Source organism: Charadrius vociferus, unplaced genomic scaffold, assembly GCF_000708025.1.
Source record: "Charadrius vociferus isolate BGI_N301 unplaced genomic scaffold, ASM70802v2 scaffold301, whole genome shotgun sequence".
Taxonomy (NCBI): Eukaryota; Metazoa; Chordata; class Aves; order Charadriiformes; family Charadriidae; genus Charadrius; species Charadrius vociferus.
This window is the reverse complement of record NW_009646842.1, coordinates 157651-170130: the sequence shown is the minus strand read 5'-3', so window position 1 is coordinate 170130 and position 12480 is coordinate 157651. Positions and strand designations below refer to the sequence as shown.

General features: G+C 43.2%; 1 pseudogene; it reads left to right on the top strand.

Moving 5' to 3' along the window:
* The first annotated feature begins 319 nt into the window (after positions 1 to 319).
* On the top strand, positions 320 to 8556 carry LOC104293251 (annotated as a pseudogene).
* Positions 8557 to 12480: the final 3924 nt, after the last annotated feature.

Sequence of the window (12480 nt, the reverse complement as noted above, 5' to 3'; positions counted from 1 at the left end):
GGTAATTTGACACCTTGCACAAAGCCTAGTCAAGTACAGTAAATGTGCAATTACCCTGGAATGCTAAATTACCACCTGAGTCAGAACTATATTTCCTCCGTGATGTTTTCATCAGCTCTCTACTCATTTAAAAGCCAAATTATAGAGGTTCTGGTTATGCAAAATGTCTGACATTTAAAAGGTGTATCATTCATGTATGTGTCTTGACAATTCTCAAAAGTGTCTGTTATCTTGAGAATAAAAACCTCTAACCAAGTCTGTTTTGCTGATGCAGCAAAACTTGTTTCCTATTATCACTTTATTTTTTTTAAGACTATGAATGGACAATATTTATTGTTCCAGGCTCTGGGAATCTCCCCTGCTCCAGGCCTCAAAGGATAATGATCTGCAAGCTATTCAGAAACTTCTTGCTTGTAAAGCCTGTGGTATTCATCAGAGAGGTAGTGCCCCTTCTAGTACTAGCCTTGGCTGAAATACTTTTGAGAAGAAAACTTCTGGGGTCTGCATGTTTGGATAACAGGTATAGGGCTGTAGCTGTAGAAGAGAATAAACTTGCCAGGGTGGAGTGGAAACAGCTGAATGGTGGGGATTCAGCACTGAGATGGTTAATTTATTATTGTCTCTCTAGCTGCAGTAAGGGAGACAGTCCTTCATGTGGCTGTATTGTATGACAATGTGGATGTTGCTCAGGCTATGATGGAGGCAGCCCTGGAACTTGTCAATGAAGCAATGAGATCTGAGCTGTGAGCAGGTAAAAATGCTGAGCTGAAAGGACAGCGTCAGGACATCCAAATGGTCCAAAAGGGTCCAATAATGGTCCAGATCCATGTTAGAGATTCACTCAGGATCCCAAAGAGCCAGTGAAAATGACCTACTCAAGGGTGTTCTATTTTATTGTGCCCTGACTCAGTCACTTGACACCTCTGGATACTCTGCTTTCACTCGAAGAAGTAAACTGGGTACCTACACTGATCTAAAAAAACTATGTACCTAAACTGTGTAGATATGATGACCTAAAACCCCCAGAAGTTAATTTTTGTTCTCAACACTTTTTCTCAATTTCTCATTCCCATTCGATTTGTCTGAATTGATATTTGAGCAAGATCACTTTGTGATAATATCTGCAAATATGTTTCAGTGCTGCAAGAAGCAGTATGGATTCAGATGATGCTTTTCCTCTCTGAAGCTCATTCTCACAGGTGTTGCTACGCAGAGGCAGGCCAGAAGAAGCAATGTAAGCAGTCCTGGGGAGCAGCCTCTTCCCTGACCAAACCCACTTAATGAGAGGAGAATGCGTCTGAAGCTCCAGTACGTTCATGTAGCCCTCAGGAGCAGCAGTATTGATCCTGCTATTTTGCCTAAATTTCAGGGTAAGCATTACATTATTCAGACATTACAAATTTACATTGCAAATTCAGAGAATTGCATCCTCCTATTTCATAAAAAGACTGAAATGAAGTAGGGAATATAGTGATTTATGTGGGAAATCTAGCTGTGGTCATTTGCCTGTCTCTGAACAAAGTTATTCATTTCTCTGTGCCTCAGTTTCTTCATCTGTAACATATCATGAGTTATTTCAGAGCTGTAAAGAAAAGCTGATATAAAATTTGGTGAACATTTCTGATGCTTGAGATACTCACATAGAAACTATTACAGAAATGTAAAAATATGAGTAGGGACATAAGCGGAATAAACAAGGTGCTAAAACACTTCAATGAGCAATGCTGAGAGTGAATATTGTTCATTCTGTGTGGCGATTAATTTCACAGTTGTAGTATCTGCCTTTGGGTCAAAACAAATTAAAGACTGCATGGATGAGAGACTGGGTCAGATCCTGTGGTCCTTCTCACATGATAAAATCCAGAATGTCTTCTACAAAGTCACTCCTAACATGTAAATGAGATGAAAGTCTGAATTGAGAATTTCAAGAGACTCTAAAGAAATCATACCTTATCTCCCTAGTTCCATGGATTTTCATTACTCATTCATTATTCATTACAGTGGAAGTGCTTCTGGAACATTTGGTGTGGTGTGCTAGGCAACAAAGAAACTGTGTGTTGAAGGGGAGACTGCTCTTCACATTGCTGTGATGAAAGAAACCATCAGTTTGGTGAAGGCAATAATGGAAAAGGGAGCTGATGTCCTCGGGCCACTGGATAAGTTCTGTAGACACATCAGTTACAATCTCATCTATTTTGGTATTTACCTGTGGCCTAAACTGCTGTGATGTCTTTATTTGTGACATGCCAGCTGTCCTCCTTTTCTTCCTCTTTCTATCAATCTGTCTAATCAGTAGCATGTCCATGTGTCTTCCATAAACCCTAACTTCAGAATTGCCAAGGAAGGCAAATCTTGTCAGAGAACTTTGCTCCAAAAGTTTGGTCTTAGTTAAAAAAGGAAGTAATCTTTAGTCCGTGTACCAAAGTGGAACTATTACTCATGGGGAAATGCCTGTCTGGGCCTGCAGGCAGCCTGATACAGTTAAAAGAAGGACCAAACTTTAATCCTGGGTGTTAACTCTGTAATATAATGCTACTGACAAAAGCTGTTAATAACTACACTATCTCCCATTACAGCACTAATACAACTAATCTGAAACTTCATACCATGTTTTCTCTTGTGCCCAAGAGCATCAGCTCTTCCATATCCAAGTATGAAAAAAATTCAGCAACTTCAACTGTGAATGGAATTATGCAATATGAAATTCTGATGTATGTGGAAAGTAATACGAAAACAAAGTCAGCATAAAATGATCTGAAGAACAAAAGGGCAGATTGTGCAAAAGTATCCCTATTGTTGAATAATGTTCTCTTCTTAAATGGAAATGTTCTTCTGTGGGTCTATACATGTTGTAAGGAAATATTTGATATTAGCCCTGGTTTCATGGTTTGCCCCTTAAAGTAATACAGATGGCTTTGTGCCAGTGATAGTGTACATTTAAAATGTAACTGCCTGAAAATATATATATATATGAAATATTCACAGTTTCTTACCTACCATTTTGAAATTAAAGATCATTGCTTCAGAGTGCACAGAGACTTGTGATGTAGTCATCTGTCTTTCCTATTACTTTCTCATGTGAATGCATTTCTTTCTCCTGTTCTCTCCTATAGTCTTCATGTCACATCACATCGCATCATGTCACATCACATCACATCACATCACATCACATCACATCACATCACATCACATCACATCACATCACATCACATCACATCACATCACATCACATCACATCACAAAGGGCCCTCTGGAAGTCATCTAGCCCACCCCCCCTGCCACAGCAGGTTCACCTACAGCAGGTTGCACAGGACCACGTCCAGGTGGGTTTCAAATATCTCCAGAGAAGGAGACTCCACAACCTCTCTGGGCAGCCTGTTCCAGTGCTCTGGCACCCTCAAAGTAAAGAAGCTTTTACTGGTGTTCAGATGAAACTTCCTGTGTTTCAGTTTGCGCCCATTGGCCCTTGTCCTGTTGCTGGGCACCACTGAAAGAGTCTGGCCCCACCCTGTCAACACTCACCCTTTAACCATTTATAAGCATTGGTAAGATCCCCTCTCAGTCTTCTCTTCTGCAGGCTAAACACACCCAGGTCTCTCAGCCCTTCCTCATAGGAGAGGTACTCCATTCCCTTGATCATCTTTGTAGCCCTCCACTGGACTCTCTCCAGTAGTTCTCTCTTTCCTGAACTCCTTCTGCCTTCTCCTCTGAAGAACATACATCTTTCATTTGCTCTACCTTTAGTCTTTGCTGTGACTTGATTCTTGTCAAAATCACCTTCTGTCTTTCTCAAGCGAAGCCTTGAGATTCCTCTGCTGCTTTCACCTTCAGCAAATAATTTTGGAATGTTGTTGTGGGAATTTTCAATTAAGTGGTGTTGTCTAAATGGAGATGTTTTTTGACACAATTTTTCTGACTCCTTCATTACTTTTGTTTAACTTCCTGTTATTTCCTGCATTTTTTTAACTGCTCTTCAGGAAAACATATTTTATCTTTAGCTGACTGTGCTGGGAGTGAAGAAATTGGGTATTTGCTCATTGAAAATGGAGCTGATACCAGAGCACAAGGCTCCCTGGGTAAGAACTGTTCAATAACCTCCTTCAGCTTTGGGTAAATGATGTGCTGTCCCATTGTCGTGTTTTAGGCCAAATCGGCTACTGGGGACCTGGGGGACCCCAGATGGGACTGACTGATGCTCCCCTCCACCCCTCTTCAAAGAGAGGGGCAGAGGAGGAAAAAGAGACTTATGAGATTAGAAGCAACTAAACTACTTTAATGAAATATTAATAATAAAATAAAAAAAGAAATAATGAAATATTTACAAAACCGTATCAAGCTCCCGAGACGACAATCACGTCACTAGCTGGCACTGGGGCAGTCCCAGGCTGGACTCAGTGATGGATGGGAACTGGATTCCGGATCTGCATTCAGGATCGGGATCAAAGGCAAATGAACAGAGTCCTCCTCAGACGTCGGCCACTGAAGGAAGAGAGCTGACGCTTTGATCCTCAGCTTTTACACTGAGCATGAGGCAGATGGGATGGAATACCCTGTTGGTCAGTTTTGGGTCACTTGTCTTGTCCGCTACTCCTTACAGGTGGGACCCCACTATGCTTTTCTGCTTCCGACCGTCCAAGGGGGCAAATAACAAAGTTGGTTGCCCGTGGGTGTTATAGCAATAAGTATAAGCAGGAGCCTCTCTGCATACCATGCCTGGGCATCAGCTATAAACATGGGTCTTATCACTCTGAGAGAGTGAACATTGTCTGCACAATATGCTGTTAACTTCAGTAGTTAGAAGAGGCCTAGCTAAGAAGCAAAGTTACTGAACAAAATTGGTTCTGTTTTGCCTCAAACCAGGACACCCATTTTCCCATACTGTTTCTTGCTGCTGTCACTTCACTTTAAGAGTGCTAAAGTATGAGGTTCAAACAGTCGAGTGAAAAGCAGTGAAGAGGGATGGTCATGAATCATCCACCTTATATGGCCCTTCTGTAAGAATGTGGTCTATGTTAAGGTTTCTGAAGACAATCTGTAAATCAACAATGGACAGCTGATCTCTCCAATTTCCAGAAGTCTACATTCTGTTGATGTCCTTTATGAAAGGAACACTTACAGATTAGTTTCAGCTCATCAAATTTGGTCCCTTATGACAAGGCAAAACATTGCAGGGATATGCATATGAAAAATTATGCCCAAGACTGGAATTTCAAAGATATAAACAATACCAGCTGACAACCAGGGGGAGAAAACAATCTATTTTGGAGAGGTTGTGATATTAGAGCTACCTAGACAGAGAAATGGTCAGTTCCAAACTGACTTTCTAAACCAGAAAGGAAAAAGGCTCTTGTACTGATAACCTATCACACCCACTTCAGGTCAGCAGCAAATTACCTTTTTGATGATTTTTTTTTTGTGTGTGTGTGTGTGTGTGTATTGAAAGCCTCTATTTGGCAGCTGCTATCCTTGGGTTTTAAAGTGAATGTGTTTGTAGTGCACTGAGGCAGTGCAGGGTGCTAACAAATTGCTTTCTCTTACTGAAGCTGAGTAGGGACTACCACAGAGTCTGTCATAGCTAGGAGATAAGTGGTTTTATCGTATTGTTTCACAGAAGATCTAATTTTCTGTCAGATCTCTACAGGTAACACTGTTCTCCATATCCTGGTTCTTCAACCCAACAATACCTTTGCCTATCAAATGTACAATCTCATCCTTGCTTATGAAAGGAACAACATGGGGCAGGAAGACCTGGACCAGATTCCTGACAACGAGGGACTCACTCCATTGAAGCTAGCAGGCATAGAAGGCAACATGATAGTGAGTATGTGAATAGCATTCAGATTACCTAAACTGCTGTCACTCCATCACCTCCTGAACTGAAGGAGTTGATGGATTACCTGTGTATGGGACTATTTAGATGCAGAAATGCAGCTGCCCAAGGTGAAAAATGGTAAGACTGGACGTGTGGTGATCCAGAGGGAACTTCTCAACTCCTGCATCATCATCATCAAGTTATCAGAGCACTAAGTCTGATGAGTAGTGACCTAGGAGATGAAACATCTGTTACTAATCACTTAACATTACAGCAAGGTCTTGGATTGGTCCTGGCTGAGGGAAAAGAGAACCTCCATTAAACTGGTAATGCTTGTAACACGTGGGGATTTTTTGAAGTCTTTCCACCCTGCTACTGACCTAGATCAGCTTACTTAGCTTGAGAAACTGGTAACACCAGAGACTGACAAGTCCGTTCTCCCTTTGCGGGACAGCAAGGCAGTTGGGAAATCTGGGAAGACTATACAGGAGATTGGTTTCAGTAAATATTTCTATTTTTTTCAGCTGTTCCCACCTCATTAATTAGATGTTTCAGCACCTCATGTAGAAAAAAAAAACTATGTCCAGTGGAATTTTGTCCCTTTGACCTCCACATTGTATGACCTCACAGAGATTGACTCATGGGAAGATGACCATTCTCTCTTGGAACTTATCATCAACAGAATGAACAGAAAAGTATATTATTTGATCTTTAACTCCTTTCACTGAGAAAGTTTTGCACACTTTCTAAATATCCCAGACTATTAGAATTGTCCACGTGTTGAAAGCTAGGAGTGCAGCTGTTACAGTGGAACATCAGGGCGTAACCTCAGAGGAATTTGGGCTGAATGTCCAAGAATGGCCTGGTCCCAGTGCCCTCTTTTCCTCTTAAGTGCCTCCTTATCCTACTTTTTTTCTCTGTTGTCATTATGGCATTGTTTATCTAGTGAGTATACTGGGTCTTTAAATAGGCAGTAAAGGAGTGAATAGCTCAGTGAGAAAAACTGTTGCTTTTGCTATTAGTCTTTCTCTGCCTGTGGCACTTTGATCATTTGTGTTTGACAGGAAGAGTGAGGTATACCCAAGACTGCAAGGTTCTACTTCATCTTGTTTTTTGATAACTTCTCCCCAGTCTGGGGTGAGTTGTTCATAGGTTACTCTTCTCCTGCTTGACAATGTAAATTTAGTCTGGTTTCTTTTCTGAGGCACAGATGTTCCTTGATCTTACTCCTATTACTGAGTCTGAAGTGGAATAAATACGGACATAGCTGTTTCTTTATCCTGGCTGTGTTCTATGTGCTCTACATGATCTGCTTCACCATGTGCTGCATTTACCGACCTCTGAAACTTCAAGACAACACCAAAACAGATCAAAGAGATAATACTATAGATGTGCAGAAACTGCTGCAGGTATCTGATTCTTCATGTCCCCTTCATAACCCAAAGTGACTAAGCCTAAACAGGGAGTCCTTATTGTCGGCCACCAGGGTTAGGAATGACTGCAAAAGACTGCCGCCCTTGCAGACATAATGGAGTGAGTCAAGACCTTCACCCTAACTTTCCCAGGTCAAAATAACAAGGCAGCATAGGCCTCAGTATGTTCTTGAAGCATATTTGGAGTTCTTGAATGAGCTTTTATGGCTTGCACTGAAACTCAACATGACACTGCAATAGATTGCCCATTATTTAGGGAGCCACAGTTATGGTCATGCCTGTGCCTGTCTACTCAGTATTTCTCTTTCTTTGTCACTACAAAGGAAGAAGTAGCACTTCCTCCTGAGAAGCACACTTAAATCCTACCACTGTCCAAAACTTTAAGGCATTCTAAAGCTGGCTGCTTCCAGTTCTGGGGACATTTAGGCTACATGATGTAGTCAAGATAGGGGACAGGTCCCCACTATGTGGACTAGCTAAACAAGTGGCTATTATGTGATTCTGTATTAGTCTGCCTTTTATATTCAAAACCTCTTCCCTCATTCTCTTCTTGTTCTTGTGTGTGAAAGGTATGTAAAGGTGTTAACGTAGAGCTTTGCTTATCAATACCTCTCAGAAACTGACAATTTATTTCCATTCGGGTGAGGAAACAAAGTAATGGAAGAGAATAAACTTCAAAACTGTTTGTGCTTTTTAGTGCCCCAGTTCAATTGACAATATGGCTATATTCTGTGGAATAGGTATCCACAATTCCAGGTGAACTCTTTGGCAGTTCAAATGCCCAGAACCTCTCAAAATCGTCCTCTACTAGGTTGTCTACAACTGTGAACCTGACTTTGAGATGATTAGGTAGCCATCTTTTGTTAGCACTTGAGACCTAAATCCGTTTTCCTTTAACTAAGTCATGCTCAGTTCGCTAGGCTGCAGAGTTTCATAATACCACTAAGAATTATGACAGAAGCTATACCATAAGGAGGATTTGTTCGTGTTGGTCACCACTGGGTCTATTTAAATGGAGCCTTATGGTCATATCTTTGTCAGTTTCTAACGTAGTGAGATCTCTTTCAGGAATCTTATGTGACTCCAGAAGATAAGGTGGGGGAACTGGTCATAGTGACAGGGTCTATAATAATATTGATCTTGAAGGTAAGCAAGAACAGTTTATATTTATAATATTTCCTCAGTTTAGAATTTGACTGAATACAAATGTAAACAGTGTATACCTCTTAGATTCCAGATATCTTCAGAGCTAGAGCAACCAAATACAAACCACCAACCACCTTGGGAGGGCTTTTCCACGTCATCAGGTAAGGTCCCACTCTTCCAGATTTCTGAGAGATCTGTTTCTGTGATGTACATAGCAACATTTCCATTTTATAGATGGAGGGAGGATGGTGTCAAGGAACATTTGGATTTTCATGTGTAAGAAATCAGGCAAGTAGGGCAGGAGACCAGCATGGCTCAGTAAGAAACTCCTGGTCAAACCAAAGCGTACGAAGGAAATGCACAGGAAGTGGAACCAGGGATGTGTATCCTGGGAAGAATATAGGGATGCTACCTGAATGTGTAGGCATGGGACGAGGAAAGCTAAGGCACAGCTGGAGCTGACTTTGGCAAGGGATGGAAAGAATAATAAGAAGGGCTTCTACAGGTAAATTGGCCCAGAAAAGGAGGATTAAAGAAAATCTACACCCACCCACCCTCCCCTGCCACCCTGATAAATAAGACAGGAGAATTGGTGAAATGGAGAAGGCTGAGGTAAAAAACAATTTTTTTGCCTCAGTTTTTTATGGTAATTTCTCTTGCCACATCTCTCAAGCCCCTGAACCTCAAGGCAGGGACTAGGGGAATGAAGTCCCACTCATTGTAAGTGAAGTTCAGCGTAAAGACCACCTAAGGGACTTTAGTGTACATAAGTTCATGCGACCCGATGAGATGCACCCCAGAGTCCTGAGAGAATTAGCTGATTAGCCAAGCCACTTTCCATCGTATTTGAAAAGTCATGGCAGTCAGGTGAAATTGCCAGTGACCGGAAAAAGGGAAACTTCACCCCCATCGGCAGGGACTAGGGGAATGAAGTCCCACTCATTGTAAGTGAAGTTCAGCGTAAAGACCACCTAAGGGACTTTAGTGTACATAAGTTCATGCGACCCGATGAGATGCACCCCAGAGTCCTGAGAGAATTAGCTGATTAGCCAAGCCACTTTCCATCGTATTTGAAAAGTCATGGCAGTCAGGTGAAATTGCCAGTGACCGGAAAAAGGGAAACTTCACCCCCATCTTTAAAAAGGGTAAAAAGAAGGACCCTGGGATGTACCAGCCAGTCAGACTTATCTCTTTGCCCAGCAAAATCATGAAACAGATCCTCCTAGAAGATATGGTGAAACATATGGAAAACAGGGATTAGAGACAGCCAACACGGCTTCTCCAAGGGCAAGTTTTGCCTGACTAATCTAGTGGCCTTCTACAATGAAGTGACTACATCAGTGGACAAGGGAAGAGCTACAGATGCCTTCTACCTGGACTTCTGTAAGGCCTTTGATATGGTCTCCCACAACATTCTTGCTGCTAAATTGGAGAGACATGGGTTTGATGGGATGGACTATTAGATGGGTAAGGATGGCTGAGCCTGAAGAGTTACAGTCAATGGTTCAATGTCCAAGTGGAAACCAGTAACGAGTGGTGTCCTCAAGGGTCTGTGCTGGAACCAATATTTAATACCTTCATCAGTGTGTCATTGATAGTGGGATTGAATGCACCCTCATCAAGTTTGTGGATGACACCAAGCTGAGTGGTGCAGTTGACGTGCTTGAGGGAAGGGATGCCATCCAGAGAGACCCAGACGGGCTTGAGGAGTGGGCCCATGTGAACATCATGAAGTTCAACAAGGCCAAGTGCAAGGTCCTGCACCTGGGTTGAGGTAATCACCAGGATCAGTACAGACTGGGGGATGAATGGCTTGAGAGCAGACCTGTGGAGAAGGACTTTAGGATACTGATGGATGAAAAATTGTATGTCAGCCGAGCACATGCACTTGGAGCCGAGACAGCCAACTGTATCCTGCACTGCATAAAAAGAAGCATGGCTAGCAGGTAGAGAGAGGTGATTCTGTCCTACTCTGCTCTCATGTGACCCCACCTGGAGTACTGCATCCACTTCTGGGGGCCCCCAGCACAAGAAAGCCATGGACATGTTAGAGCAGGTCCAGAAGAGAGTCACAAAAATGATCAGAGGCATGGAACATGCCCTATTTTCAAAAAGGAAAAAGAGGAAGACCCAGAAAACTGCAGAGTAGTCAGTTTCACCTCTGTCCCCAGCAAGATCATGGAGCAGGTCCTCCTGGAAACTCTGCTAGGGCACATGAAAAAAAAGGAAGTGATAGGTGGCAGCCAGCATGGCTTCACCAAGGGCAAGTCATGCCTGACAAATCGGTGGCCTTCCTACAAGGGGGTTAAAGCAGTAACGGACAAGGGAACAGCAACTGACATCATCTACCAGGACTTATGCAAAGCGTTTGACACTTTCCCACACAACATCCTGGTCTCTAAATTGGAGAGACATGGATTCGACAGATGAACCACTTGGTGGATAAGAAACTGGCTGGATGGTCGCACTCGAAGAGTTGTGGTCAACAGTCCAGGTGGAGACCAGTGATGAGCGGTGATCCCCAGGGGTCAGTACTGGGACCGTTGCTGTTCAACATCTTTGTTGGTGACATGGACAGTGGGATCGTATGTGCCCTCAGGTAGTTTCCCAATGATACCAAGCTGTGTGGTGAGGTAGACACACTGGAGGGGAGGGATGTCATCCAGAGAGACAGGCTGGAGAGGTGGGCCCATGCCTACTTCATGAGTTTCAACAAGGCCAAGTGCAAGTCCTGTACGTGGGTCAGGGCAATCCCAAGCACAAATACAGGCTGGGGGGAAAATGGATCGAGAGGAGGCCTGAGGAGGACCTGGGTGTGCTGACTGATGAGAAGCTCAACATGACCCAGCAATGTACACTTGCAGCCCAGAAAGCCAACCGCATCCTGGGCTGCATCAAAGGAAAAGCGGCCAGCAGATCAAGGGAGATGATTCTGCCCCTCTACTCTGCTCTGGTGAGATCCCACCTGGAGTACTGCACCCAGCTCTGGAGCCCCCAACATAGGAAAGACATGGACCTGTTGGAGCAGGTCCAGAGGAGGGCCACAAAGATTATCAGAGGGCTGGAGCACCTCTTCTATGAAGCCAGGCTGAGAGAGTTGGGGCTGTTCAGCCTGGAGAAGAGAAGGCTCCAGGGAGACCTTATTGTGGCCTTCCAGTACCTAAAGGGGACCTACAGGAAAGCTGGGGAGGGACTTTTTACAAGGGCATTTAGTGACAGGAAAAGGGGGAATGGCTTCAAACTGGAAGAGGGCAGGTTTAGATTAGATATCAGGAAGAAATGGTTCACTCTGAGGGTGCTGCGGCACTGGAACAGGTTGCCCAGAGAAGTTTTGGAAGCCCTATCCCTATAGTTGTTCAAGGCCAGGCTGGATGAGGCTTTGAGCAACCTGATCTAGTGGGAGGTGTTTCTGCCCATGGCAGGGGGGTTGGAACTCAATGATCTTCAAGGTTCCTTCCAACCTAAACCATTCTATGATTCTAGGAACACCTCTCCTATGAAGAAAGGCTGAGAAAATTGGGGTTGTTCAGCCTGGAGAAGAGAAGTCTCCAGGGACACCTTATAGTGGTCTTTCAATATATAAAGGGAGCTTACAAGAAAAATGGAGAGAGACTTTTTACAAGGACCTGTAGTAACAGGACAAGGGGCAATGGTTTTAAACCAAAAGCAGGCAGCTCTAGACTGGATATAAGGAAGAAATTTGTTATGATGAGGGTGGTGAGACACTAGAGCAGGTTGCGCAGAGGAGTTGTGGATGCCCCGTCACTGGAATTGTTCAAAGTCAAGTTGGATGGTCCTCTTAGCAACATGATCTAGTCAAATATGTTCCTGCTTATGGCAGGGTGGGATTGGACTAGATGATCTTTAGAGATCCCTTCTGACACAAACCATTCTATGAATCTATGATTCTATGATATGGTGCTTGAAATTGAGGGAACAGAGATAGTTCTTGAATTGGGAACACCACTGGTAGAATTAGAGAGGGAACATTATCAGTAAGGGAGAAGTTAGGGTCTTCAAATAGCACAAGCTAAAGACAATCACTTTAAATGGTCAGCAAGGCAGAGAGAATCGCTAACTTGGAATAGA